The sequence below is a fragment of the Mobula birostris genome, chromosome 2, assembly GCF_030028105.1.
Source record: "Mobula birostris isolate sMobBir1 chromosome 2, sMobBir1.hap1, whole genome shotgun sequence".
NCBI lineage: Eukaryota > Metazoa > Chordata > Chondrichthyes > Myliobatiformes > Myliobatidae > Mobula > Mobula birostris.
This window is the reverse complement of record NC_092371.1, coordinates 113,668,250-113,679,910: the sequence shown is the minus strand read 5'-3', so window position 1 is coordinate 113,679,910 and position 11,661 is coordinate 113,668,250.

Below are 11,661 nucleotides of genomic sequence, written 5' to 3'. Positions count from 1 at the left end.
GAGTTTTCAGGCTTAAGGCAAGAGGCAAGGCTTGGCAGGAGGCAGGAGGCTGGAGAATTCAGGCTTGAGGCTAGAGGCTGGAGGCAAGGCTTGGCAGGAGGCAGGAGGCTGGAGTCTTCAGGCTTGAGGCTAGAGACTAGAGGCGAGGCTGGGCAGGAGGCAGGAGGCTGGAGTCTTCAGACGTAAGGCAAGAGGCAAGGCTTGGCAGGAGGCAGGAGGCTGGAGTCTTCCTGCTTGAGGTTAGAGGCTGGAGTCTTCAGGCTTGAGGCTAGAGACAAGTGGCAAGGCTTGGCAGGAGGCTGGTCTCTTCAGGCTTAAGGCTAGAGACTAGAGGCAAGGCTTGGCAGGAGGCAGGAGGCTGGAGTCTTCCTGCTTGAGGCTAGAGGCTGAAGTTTTCAGTCTTGAGGCTAGAGACTAGAGGCAAGGCTTGGCAGGAGGCAGCTGTCTTCAAGCTAGAGGTTAGAGACTAGAAGCGAGGCTTGGCAGGAAACTGGAGCCTTCAGACTTGAGGCTAGAGGCTAGAGTCTTCAGGCTTGTGTCTACAGGCTGGAGGCAAGGCTTGGCAGGAGGCAGGGGGCTTGAGTCTTCAGGTTTGAGGCTAGAGACAAGCGGCAAGACTTGGCAGGAGGCTGGACTCTTCAGGCTTAAGGCTAGAGATTAGAGGCGAGGCTTGGCAGGAGGCAGGAGGCTGGAGTCTTCCTGATTGAATCTAGAGGCTGGAGTTTTCAGGCTTGAGGCTAGAGACTAGAGGCCAGGCTTGGCAGGAGGCAGGAGGCTGGAGTCTTCCTGCTTGAGGCTAGAGGCTGGAGATTTCAGACTTGAGGCTAGAGACTAGAGGCAAGGCTTGGCTGGAGGCTGGAGTCTTCAGGCTTGAGGTTAGAGACTAGAGGCCAGGCTTGGCAGGAGGCAGGAGGCTGGAGTCTTTAGGCTTGAGGGTAGAGGCTGGAGTCTTCAGGATTGAGGCTACAGACTAAAGCTAAGGCTTGGCAGGAGGCAGGAGGCTGGAGTCTTCAGGCTTGAGGCTAGAGGCTGGAGGCAAGGCTTGGCAGGAGGCAGGAGACTGGAGTCTTCAGGCTTGAGGCTAGAGACTAGAGGCAAGGCTTGGCAGGAGGCAGCTGTCTTCAAGCTTGAGGCTAGAGACTAGAAGCGAGGCTTGGCAGGAAGCTGGAGTCTTCAGGCTTGAGGCTAGAGACTAGAGGCAAGGCTTGGCAGGAGGCAGGAGGCTGGAGACTTCCCACTTGAGGCTAGAGGCTGGAGGCAAGGCTTGGCAGGAGGCAGGAGGCTGGAGTCTTCAGGCTTGAGGCTAGAGACAAGTGGCAAGGCTTGGCAGGAGGCTGGTCTCTTCAGGCTTAAGGCTAGAGACTAGAGGCAAGGCTTGGCAGGAGGCAGGAGGCTCTAGTCTTCCTGCTTGATGCTAGAGGCTGAGGTTTTCAGTCTTGAGGCTAGAGACTAGAGGCAAGGCTTGGCAGGAGGCAGCTGTCTTCAAGCTTGAGGCGAGAGACTAGAAGCGAGGCTTGGCAGGAAGCTGGAGCCTTCAGGCTTGAGGCTAGAGGCTAGAGTCTTCAGGCTTGTGTCTAGAGGCTGGAGGCAAGGCTTGGCAGGAGGCAGGTGGCTGGAGAATTCAGGTTTGAGGCTAGAGGCTGGAGTCAAGGCTTGGCAGGAGGCAGGAGGCTGGAGTCTTCCCACTTGAGGCTAGAGGCTGGAGTCTTCAGGCTTGAGGTTAGAGACTAGAGGCGAGGCTTGGCAGGAGGCAGGAGGCTGGAGTCTTCCTGCTTGAGGCTAGAGGCTGGAGATTTCAGACTTGAGGCTAGAGACTAGAGGCAAGGCTTGGCAGGAGGCAGGAGGCTGGAGTCTTCAGGCTTAAGGCTAGAGGCTAGAGACTAGAGGCAAGGCTTGGCAGGATGCTGGAGTCTTCAGGCTTGAGGCTAGAGACTAGAGGCAAGGCTTGGCAGGATGCAGGTGGCTGGAGTCTTCAAGCTTGAGGCTAGAGGCTGGAAGCAAGGCTTGGCAGGAGGCAGGAGGCTGGAGACTTCAGGCTTGAGGCTAGAGACTAGAGGCAAGGCTTGGCAAGGCGCAGGAAGATGGAGTCTTCAGGCTTGAGGCAGGAGACTAGAGGTGTGGCTTGGCAGGAGGCAGGAGGCTGGAGTCTTCAGGCTTGTGTCTAGAGGCTGGAGGCAAGGCTTGGCAGGAGGCAGGAGGCTGGAGACTTCAGGCTTGAGGCTAGAGGCTGGAGGCAAGGCTTGGCAGGAGGCAGGAGGCTGGAGTCTTCAGGCTTGAGGCTAGAGACTAGAGGCGAGGCTGGGCAGGAGGCAGAAGGCTGGTGTCTTCCTGCTTGAGGCTAGAGGCTGAAGTTTTCAGTCTTGAGGCTAGAGACTAGAGGCAAGGCTTGGCAGGAGGCAGGTGGCTGGAGTCTTCAGGCTTAAGGCTAGAGGCTAGAGACTAGAGGCAAGGCTTGGCAGGAGGCAGGAGGCTGGAGTCTTCCTGCTTGAGGTTAGAGGCTGAAGTTTTCAGTCTTGAGGCTAGAGACTAGAGGCAAGGCTTGGCAGGAGGCAGGTGGCTGAAGTATTCAGGCTTAAGGCTAGAGGCTAGAGACTAGAGGCAAGGCTTGGCAGGAGGCAGCTGTCTTCAAGCTAGAGGTTAGAGACTAGAAGCGAGGCTTGGCAGGAAACTGGAGCCTTCAGACTTGAGGCTAGAGGCTAGAGTCTTCAGGCTTGTGTCTAGAGGCTGGAGGCAAGGCTTGACAGGAGGCAGGGGGCTTGAGTCTTCAGGCTTGAGGCTAGAGACAAGCGGCAAGACTTGGCAGGAGGCTGGACTCTTCAGGCTTAAGGCTAGAGATTAGAGGCGAGGCTTGGCAGGAGGCAGGAGGCTGGAGTCTTCCTGTTTGAGGCTAGAGGCTGGAGTGTTCAGGCTTGAGGCTAGAGACTAGAGGCGAGGCTTGGCAGCAGGCAGGAGGCTGGAGTCTTCCTGCTTGAGGCTAGAGGCTGGAGATTTCAGACTTGAGGCTAGAGACTAGAGGCAAGGCTTGGCTGGAGGCTGGAGTCTTCAGGCTTGAGGTTAGAGACTAGAGGCCAGGCTTGGCAGGAGGCAGGAGGCTGGAGTCTTTAGGCTTGAGGGTAGAGGCTGGAGTCTTCAGGATTGAGGCTACAGACTAAAGCTAAGGCTTGGCAGGAGGCAGGAGGCTGGAGTCTTCAGGCTTGAGGCTAGAGGCTGGAGGCAAGGCTTGGCAGGAGGCAGGAGACTGGAGTCTTCAGGCTTGAGGCTAGAGACTAGAGGCTAGGCTTGGCAGGAGGCAGCTGTCTTCAAGCTTGAGGCTAGAGACTAGAAGCGAGGCTTGGCAGGAAGCTGGAGTCTTCAGGCTTGAGGCTAGAGACTAGAGACAAGGCTTGGCAGGAGGCAGGAGGCTGGAGACTTCAGGCTTGAGGCTAGAGGCTGGAGGCAAGGCTTGGTAGGAGGCAGGAGGCTGGAGTCTTCAGGCTTGAGGCTAGAGACAAGTGGCAAGGCTTGGCAGGAGGCTGGTCTCTTCAGGCTTAAGGCTAGAGACTAGAGGCAAGGCTTGACAGGAGGCTGGAGGCTCTAGTCTTCCTGCTTGAGGCTAGAGGCTGAGGTTTTCAGTCTTGAGGCTAGAGACTAGAGGCAAGGCTTGGCAGGAGGCAGCTGTCTTCAAGCTTGAGGCTAGAGACTAGAAGCGAGGCTTGGCAGGAAGCTGGAGCCTTCAGGCTTGAGGCTAGAGGCTAGAGTCTTCAGGCTTGTGTCTAGAGGCTGGAGGTAAGGCTTGGCAGGAGGCAGGTGGCTGGAGAATTCAGGCTTGAGGCTAGAGGCTGGAGGCAAGGCTTGGCAGGAGGCAGGAGACTGGAGTCTTCAGGCTTGAGGCTAGAGACTAGAGGCAAGGCTTGGCAGGAGGCAGCTGTCTTCAAGCTTGAGGCTAGAGACTAGAAGCGAGGCTTGGCAGGAAGCTGGAGTCTTCAGGCTTGAGGCTAGAGACTAGAGGCAAGGCTTGGCAGGAGGCAGGAGGCTGGAGACTTCAGGCTTGAGGCTAGAGGCTGGAGGCAAGGCTTGGCAGGAGGCAGGAGGCTGGAGTCTTCAGGCTTGAGGCTAGAGACAAGTGGCAAGGCTTGGCAGGAGGCTGGTCTCTTCAGGCTTAAGGCTAGAGACTAGAGGCAAGGCTTGGCAGGAGGCAGGAGGCTCTAGTCTTCCTGCTTGAGGCTAGAGGCTGAGGTTTTCAGTCTTGGGGCTAGAGACTAGAGGCAAGGCTTGGCAGGAGGCAGCTGTCTTCAAGCTTGAGGCTAGAGACTAGAAGCGAGGCTTGGCAGGAAGCTGGAGCCTTCAGGCTTGAGGCTAGAGGCTAGAGTTTTCAGGCTTGTGTCTAGAGGCTGGAGGCAAGGCTTGGCAGGAGGCAGGTGGCTGGAGAATTCAGGTTTGAGGCTAGAGGCTGGAGTCAAGGCATGGCAGGAGGCAGGAGGCTGGAGTCTTCAAGTTTGAGGCTAGAGACTAGAGGCGAGGCTTGGCAGGAGGCTGGACTCTTCAGGCTAAAGGCTAGAGACTAGAGGCAAGGCTTGGCAGGAGGCAGGAGGCTGGAATCTTCCTTCTTGAGGCTAAAGGCTGGAATCTTCAGGCTTGAGGCTAGAGACTAGAGTCAAGGCTTGGCAGGAGGCAGGAGGCTGGAGTCTTCCCACTTGAGGCTAGAGGCTGGAGTCTTCAGGCTTGAGGTTAGAGACTAGAGGCGAGGCTTGGCAGGAGGCAGGAGGCTGGAGTCTTCCTGCTTGAGGCTAGAGGCTGGAGATTTCAGACTTGAGGCTAGAGACTAGAGGCAAGGCTTGGCAGGAGGCAGGAGGCTGGAGTCTTCAGGCTTAAGGCTAGAGGCTAGAGACTAGAGGCAAGGCTTGGCAGGAGGCTGGAGTCTTCAGGCTTGAGGCTAGAGACTAGAGGCAAGGCTTGGCAGGATGCAGGTGGCTGGAGTCTTCAAGCTTGAGGCTAGAGGCTGGAAGCAAGGCTTGGCAGGAGGCAGGATGCTGGAGACTTCAGGCTTGAGGCTAGAGACTAGAGGCAAGGCTTGGCAAGGCGCAGGAAGATGGAGTCTTCAGGCTTGAGGCAGGAGACTAGAGGTGAGGCTTGGCAGGAGGCAGGAGGCTGGAGTCTTCAGGCTTGTGTCTAGAGGCTGGAGGCAAGGCTTGGCAGGAGGCAGGAGGCTGGAGACTTCAGGCTTGAGGCTAGAGGCTGGAGGCAAGGCTTGGCAGGAGGCAGGAGGCTGGAGTCTTCAGGCTTGAGGCTAGAGACTAGAGGCGAGGCTGGGCAGGAGGCAGGAGGCTGGTGTCTTCCTGCTTGAGGCTAGAGGCTGAAGTTTTCAGTCTTGAGGCTAGAGACTAGAGGCAAGGCTTGGCAGGAGGCAGGTGGCTGGAGTCTTCAGGCTTAAGGCTAGAGGCTAGAGACTAGAGGCAAGGCTTGGCAGGAGGCAGGAGGCTGGAGTCTTCCTGCTTGAGGCTAGAGGCTGAAGTTTTCAGTCTTGAGGCTAGAGACTAGAGGCAAGGCTTGGCAGGAGGCAGGTGGCTGAAGTATTCAGGCTTAAGGCTAGAGGCTAGAGACTAGAGGCAAGGCTTGGCAGGAGGCAGCTGTCTTCAAGCTAGAGGTTAGAGACTAGAAGCGAGGCTTGGCAGGAAACTGGAGCCTTCAGACTTGAGGCTAGAGGCTAGAGTCTTCAGGCTTGTGTCTAGAGGCTGGAGGCAAGGCTTGGCAGGAGGCAGGGGGCTTGAGTCTTCAGGCTTGAGGCTAGAGACAAGCGGCAAGACTTGGCAGGAGGCTGGACTCTTCAGGCTTAAGGCTAGAGATTAGAGGCGAGGCTTGGCAGGAGGCAGGAGGCTGGAGTCTTCCTGTTTGAGGCTAGAGGCTGGAGTCTTCAGGCTTGAGGTTAGAGACTAGAGGCCAGGCTTGGCAGGAGGCAGGAGGCTGGAGTCTTTAGGCTTGAGGGTAGAGGCTGGAGTCTTCAGGATTGAGGCTACAGACTAAAGCTAAGGCTTGGCAGGAGGCAGGAGGCTGGAGTCTTCAGGCTTGAGGCTAGAGGCTGGAGGCAAGGCTTGGCAGGAGGCAGGAGACTGGAGTCTTCAGGCTTGAGGCTAGAGACTAGAGGCAAGGCTTGGCAGGAGGCAGCTGTCTTCAAGCTTGAGGCTAGAGACTAGAAGCGAGGCTTGGCAGGAAGCTGGAGTCTTCAGGCTTGAGGCTAGAGACTAGAGACAAGGCTTGGCAGGAGGCAGGAGGCTGGAGACTTCAGGCTTGAGGCTAGAGGCTGGAGGCAAGGCTTGGCAGGAGGCAGGAGGCTGGAGTCTTCAGGCTTGAGGCTAGAGACAAGTGGCAAGGCTTGGCAGGAGGCTGGTCTCTTCAGGCTTAAGGCTAGAGACTAGAGGCAAGGCTTGGCAGGAGGCAGGAGGCTCTAGTCTTCCTGCTTGAGGCTAGAGGCTGAGGTTTTCAGTCTTGAGGCTAGAGACTAGAGGCAAGGCTTGGCAGGAGGCAGCTGTCTTCAAGCTTGAGGCTAGAGACTAGAAGCGAGGCTTGGCAGGAAGCTGGAGCCTTCAGGCTTGAGGCTAGAGGCTAGAGTCTTCAGGCTTGTGTCTAGAGGCTGGAGGCAAGGCTTGGCAGGAGGCAGGTGGCTGGAGAATTCAGGTTTGAGGCTAGAGACTAGAGACGAGGCTTGGCAGGAGGCTGGACTCTTCAGGCTTAAGGCTAGAGACTAGAGGCAAGGCTTGGCAGGAGGCAGGAGGCTGGAATCTTCCTTCTTGAGGCTAGAGGCTGGAATCTTCAGGCTTGAGGCTAGAGACTAGAGTCAAGGCTTGGCAGGAGGCAGGAGGCTGGAGTCTTCCCACTTGAGGCTAGAGGCTGGAGTCTTCAGGCTTGAGGTTAGAGACTAGAGGCGAGGCTTGGCAGGAGGCAGGAGGCTGGAGTCTTCCTGCTTGAGGCTAGAGGCTGGAGATTTCAGACTTGAGGCTAGAGACTAGAGGCAAGGCTTGGCAGGAGGCAGGAGGCTGGAGTCTTCAGGCTTAAGGCTAGAGGCTAGAGACTAGAGGCAAGGCTTGGCAGGAGGCTGGAGTCTTCAGGCTTGAGGCTAGAGACTAGAGGCAAGGCTTGGCAGGATGCAGGTGGCTGGAGTCTTCAAGCTTGAGGCTAGAGGCTGGAAGCAAGGCTTGGCAGGAGGCAGGAGGCTGGAGACTTCAGGCTTGAGGCTAGAGACTAGAGGCAAGGCTTGGCAAGGCGCAGGAAGATGGAGTCTTCAGGCTTGAGGCAGGAGACTAGAGGTGAGGCTTGGCAGGAGGCAGGAGGCCGGAGTCTTCAGGCTTGTGTCTAGAGGCTGGAGGCAAGGCTTGGCAGGAGGCAGGAGGCTGGAGACTTCAGGCTTGAGGCTAGAGGCTGGAGGCAAGGCTTGGCAGGAGGCAGGAGGCTGGAGTCTTCAGGCTTGAGGCTAGAGACTAGAGGCGAGGCTGGGCAGGAGGCAGGAGGCTGGTGTCTTCCTGCTTGAGGCTAGAGGCTGAAGTTTTCAGTCTTGAGGCTAGAGACTAGAGGCAAGGCTTGGCAGGAGGCAGGTGGCTGGAGTCTTCAGGCTTAAGGCTAGAGGCTAGAGACTAGAGGCAAGGCTTGGCAGGAGGCAGCTGTCTTCAAGCTTGAGGCTAGAGACTAGAAACGAGGCTTGGCAGGAAGCCTGAGTCTTCAGGCTTGAGGCTATTGACTAGAGGCAAGGCTTGGCAGCAGGCTGCTGTCTTCAGGCTTGAGGCTAGAGGCTAGAGGCGAGGCTTGGCAAGAGGCAGGAGGATGGAGTCTTCAGGCGTGAGGCTAGAGGCTGGAGCCTGGAGTCTTCAGGCTTGAGACTAGAGAATAGAGGCGAGGCTAGGCAAGAGGCAGGAGAATGGAGTCTTCAGGCTTGAGGCTGGAGACTGGAGGCTGGAGTCTTCAAGCTTGAGGCTAGAGACTTGAGGCGGGGCTTGGCAGGAGGCTGGAGGCTTCAGGCTTGAGGCTAGAGGCTGGAGTCTTCAGGCTTGAGGCTAGAGACTAGCAGCGAGTCTTGGCAAGAGGCAAGAGGCTGGAGTCTGCAGGCTTGAGGCTAGAGGCTAGAGGCGAGGCTTGGCAAGAGGCTGGAGGCTTCAGGCTTGAGGCTAGAGGCTGGAGTCTTCAGGCTAGAGGCTAGAGAATAGAGGCGAGGCTTGGTAAGGGGCAGGAGGATGGAGTCTTCAGGCTTGAGGCTGGAGACTAGAGGTGAGGCTTGGCAGGAGGCAGGAGGCTGGAGTCTTCAGGCTTGAGGCTAGAGGCTAGAGTCTTCAGGCTTGAGTCTAGAGGCTGGTGGAAGGCTTGGCAGGAGGCAGGAGGCTGGAGACTTCAGGTTTCAGGCTAGAGGCTGGAGGCAAGGCTTGGCAGGAGGCAGGAGGCTGGAGTCTTCATGCTTGAGGCTAGAGACTAGAGGCGAGGCTTGGTAGGAGGCAGGAGGCTGGAGTCTTCCTGCTTGAGGCTAGAGGCTGGAGTCTTCAGGCTTGAGGCTAGAGGCTGGAGTCTTCAGGCTTGAGGCTAGAGACAAGCGGCAAGACTTGGCAGGAGGCTGGACTCTTCAGGCTTAAGGCTAGAGATTAGAGGCGAGGCTTGGCAGGAGGCAGGAGACTGGAGTCTTCCTGCTTGAGGCTAGACGCTGGAGTCTTCAGGCTTGAGGCTAGAGACTAGAGGCGAGGCTTGGCAGGAGGCTGGAGGCTGGAGTCTTCCTGCTTGAGGCTAGAGGCTGGAGATTTCAGATTTGAGGCTAGAGACTAGAGGCAAGGCTTGGCAGGAGGCAGGAGGCTGGAGCCTTCAGGCTTAAGGCGAGAGGCTAGAGACTAGAGGCAAGGCTTGGCAGGAGGCTGGTGTCTTCAGGCTTGAGGCTAGAGACTAGAGGCGAGGCTTGGCAGGAGGCTATATTCTTCTGGCTTGAGGCTAGAGACTAGAGGCCAGGCTTGGCAGGAGGCAGGAGGCTGGAGTCTTTAGGCTTGAGGGTAGAGGCTGGAGTCTTCAGGATTGAGGCTACGGACTAAAGGCAAGGCTTGGCAGGAGGCAGGAGGCTGCAGTCTTCAGGCTTGAGGCTAGAGGCTGGAGGCAAGGCTTGGCAGGAGGCAGTAGACTGCAGTCTTCAGGCTTGAGGCTAGAGACTAGAGGCAAGGTTTGGCAAGAGGCTAGAGCATAGAGGCAAGGCTTGGCAGGATGCAGGAGGCTGGAGTCTTCAAGCTTGAGGCTAGAGGCTGGAGGCAAGGCTTGGCAGGAGGCAGGAGGCTGGAGTCTTCAGGCTTGAGGCTAGAGACTAGAGGCAAGGCTTGGCAAGGGGCAGGAAGATGAAGTCTTCAGGCCTGTGTATAGAGGCTGGAGGCAAGGCTTGGCAGGAGGCAGGAGGCTGGAGACTTCAGGCTTGAGGTTAGAGGCTGGAATCAAGGCGTGGCAGGAGGCAGGAGGCTGGAGTCTTCAGGCTTGAGATTAGAGACAAGTGGCAAGGCTTGGCAGGAGGCTGCACTATTCAGTCTTAAGGCTAGAGACTAGAGGCAAGGCTTGGCTGGAGGCAGGAGGCTGGAGTCTTCCTGCTTGAGGCTAGAGGCTGGAGTTTTCAGTCTTGAGTCTAGAGACTTGAGGCGAGGCTTGGCAGGAGGCTGGAGGCTTCAGGCTTGAGGCTAGAGGCTGGAGTCTTCAGGTTTGAGGCTAGAGACTAGAGGCGAGTCTTGGCAAGAGGCAAGAGGCTGGAGTCTTCAGGCTTGAGGCTAGAGACTAGAAGCGAATCTTGGCAAGAGGCAAGAGGCTGGAGACTTCAGGCTTGAGACTAGAGGCTGGAGTCTTCAGGCTTGAGGCTAGAGACTAATGGCGTGGCTTGGCAGGAGGCAAGAGGCTGGTAGTCTTCAGGCTAGAGACTAGAGGCAAGGCTTGGTAGCAGGCAGGAGACTGGAGTGTTCAGGATGAAGTCGAGAGGCTAGAGACTAGAGGCGAGCCTTGACAGGCGGCAGGACGTTGGAATCTTCAGGTTTAAGGCTGGAGGCTAGAGACTAGAGGCCAGGCTTGGCAGGAGGCAGGAGGCTGGAGATTTCAGACTTGAGGCTAGAGACTAGAGGCAAGGCTTGGCAGGAGGCAGGAGGCTGGAGTCTTCAGGCTTAAGGCTAGAGGCTAGAGACTAGAGGCAAGGCTTGGCAGGAGGCTGGAGTCTTCAGGCTTGAGGCTAGAGACTAGAGGCAAGGCTTGGCAGGATGCAGGTGGCTGGAGTCTTCAAGCTTGAGGCTAGAGGCTGGAAGCAAGGCTTGGCAGGAGGCAGGAGGCTGGAGACTTCAGGCTTGAGGCTAGAGACTAGAGGCAAGGCTTGGCAAGGCGCAGGAAGATGGAGTCTTCAGGCTTGAGGCAGGAGACTAGAGGTGTGGCTTGGCAGGAGGCAGGAGGCTGGAGTCTTCAGGCTTGTGTCTAGAGGCTGGAGGCAAGGCTTGGCAGGAGGCAGGAGGCTGGAGACTTCAGGCTTGAGGCTAGAGGCTGGAGGCAAGGCTTGGCAGGAGGCAGGAGGCTGGAGTCTTCAGGCTTGAGGCTAGAGACTAGAGGCGAGGCTGGGCAGGAGGCAGAAGGCTGGTGTCTTCCTGCTTGAGGCTAGAGGCTGAAGTTTTCAGTCTTGAGGCTAGAGACTAGAGGCAAGGCTTGGCAGGAGGCAGGTGGCTGGAGTCTTCAGGCTTAAGGCTAGAGGCTAGAGACTAGAGGCAAGGCTTGGCAGGAGGCAGGAGGCTGGAGTCTTCCTGCTTGAGGTTAGAGGCTGAAGTTTTCAGTCTTGAGGCTAGAGACTAGAGGCAAGGCTTGGCAGGAGGCAGGTGGCTGAAGTATTCAGGCTTAAGGCTAGAGGCTAGAGACTAGAGGCAAGGCTTGGCAGGAGGCAGCTGTCTTCAAGCTAGAGGTTAGAGACTAGAAGCGAGGCTTGGCAGGAAACTGGAGCCTTCAGACTTGAGGCTAGAGGCTAGAGTCTTCAGGCTTGTGTCTAGAGGCTGGAGGCAAGGCTTGACAGGAGGCAGGGGGCTTGAGTCTTCAGGCTTGAGGCTAGAGACAAGCGGCAAGACTTGGCAGGAGGCTGGACTCTTCAGGCTTAAGGCTAGAGATTAGAGGCGAGGCTTGGCAGGAGGCAGGAGGCTGGAGTCTTCCTGTTTGAGGCTAGAGGCTGGAGTGTTCAGGCTTGAGGCTAGAGACTAGAGGCGAGGCTTGGCAGCAGGCAGGAGGCTGGAGTCTTCCTGCTTGAGGCTAGAGGCTGGAGATTTCAGACTTGAGGCTAGAGACTAGAGGCAAGGCTTGGCTGGAGGCTGGAGTCTTCAGGCTTGAGGTTAGAGACTAGAGGCCAGGCTTGGCAGGAGGCAGGAGGCTGGAGTCTTTAGGCTTGAGGGTAGAGGCTGGAGTCTTCAGGCTTGAGGCTGGAGGCTGGAGGCAAGGCTTGGCAGGAGGCAGGAGACTGGAGTCTTCAGGCTTGAGGCTAGAGACTAGAGGCTAGGCTTGGCAGGAGGCAGCTGTCTTCAAGCTTGAGGCTAGAGACTAGAAGCGAGGCTTGGCAGGAAGCTGGAGTCTTCAGGCTTGAGGCTAGAGACTAGAGACAAGGCTTGGCAGGAGGCAGGAGGCTGGAGACTTCAGGCTTGAGGCTAGAGGCTGGAGGCAAGGCTTGGTAGGAGG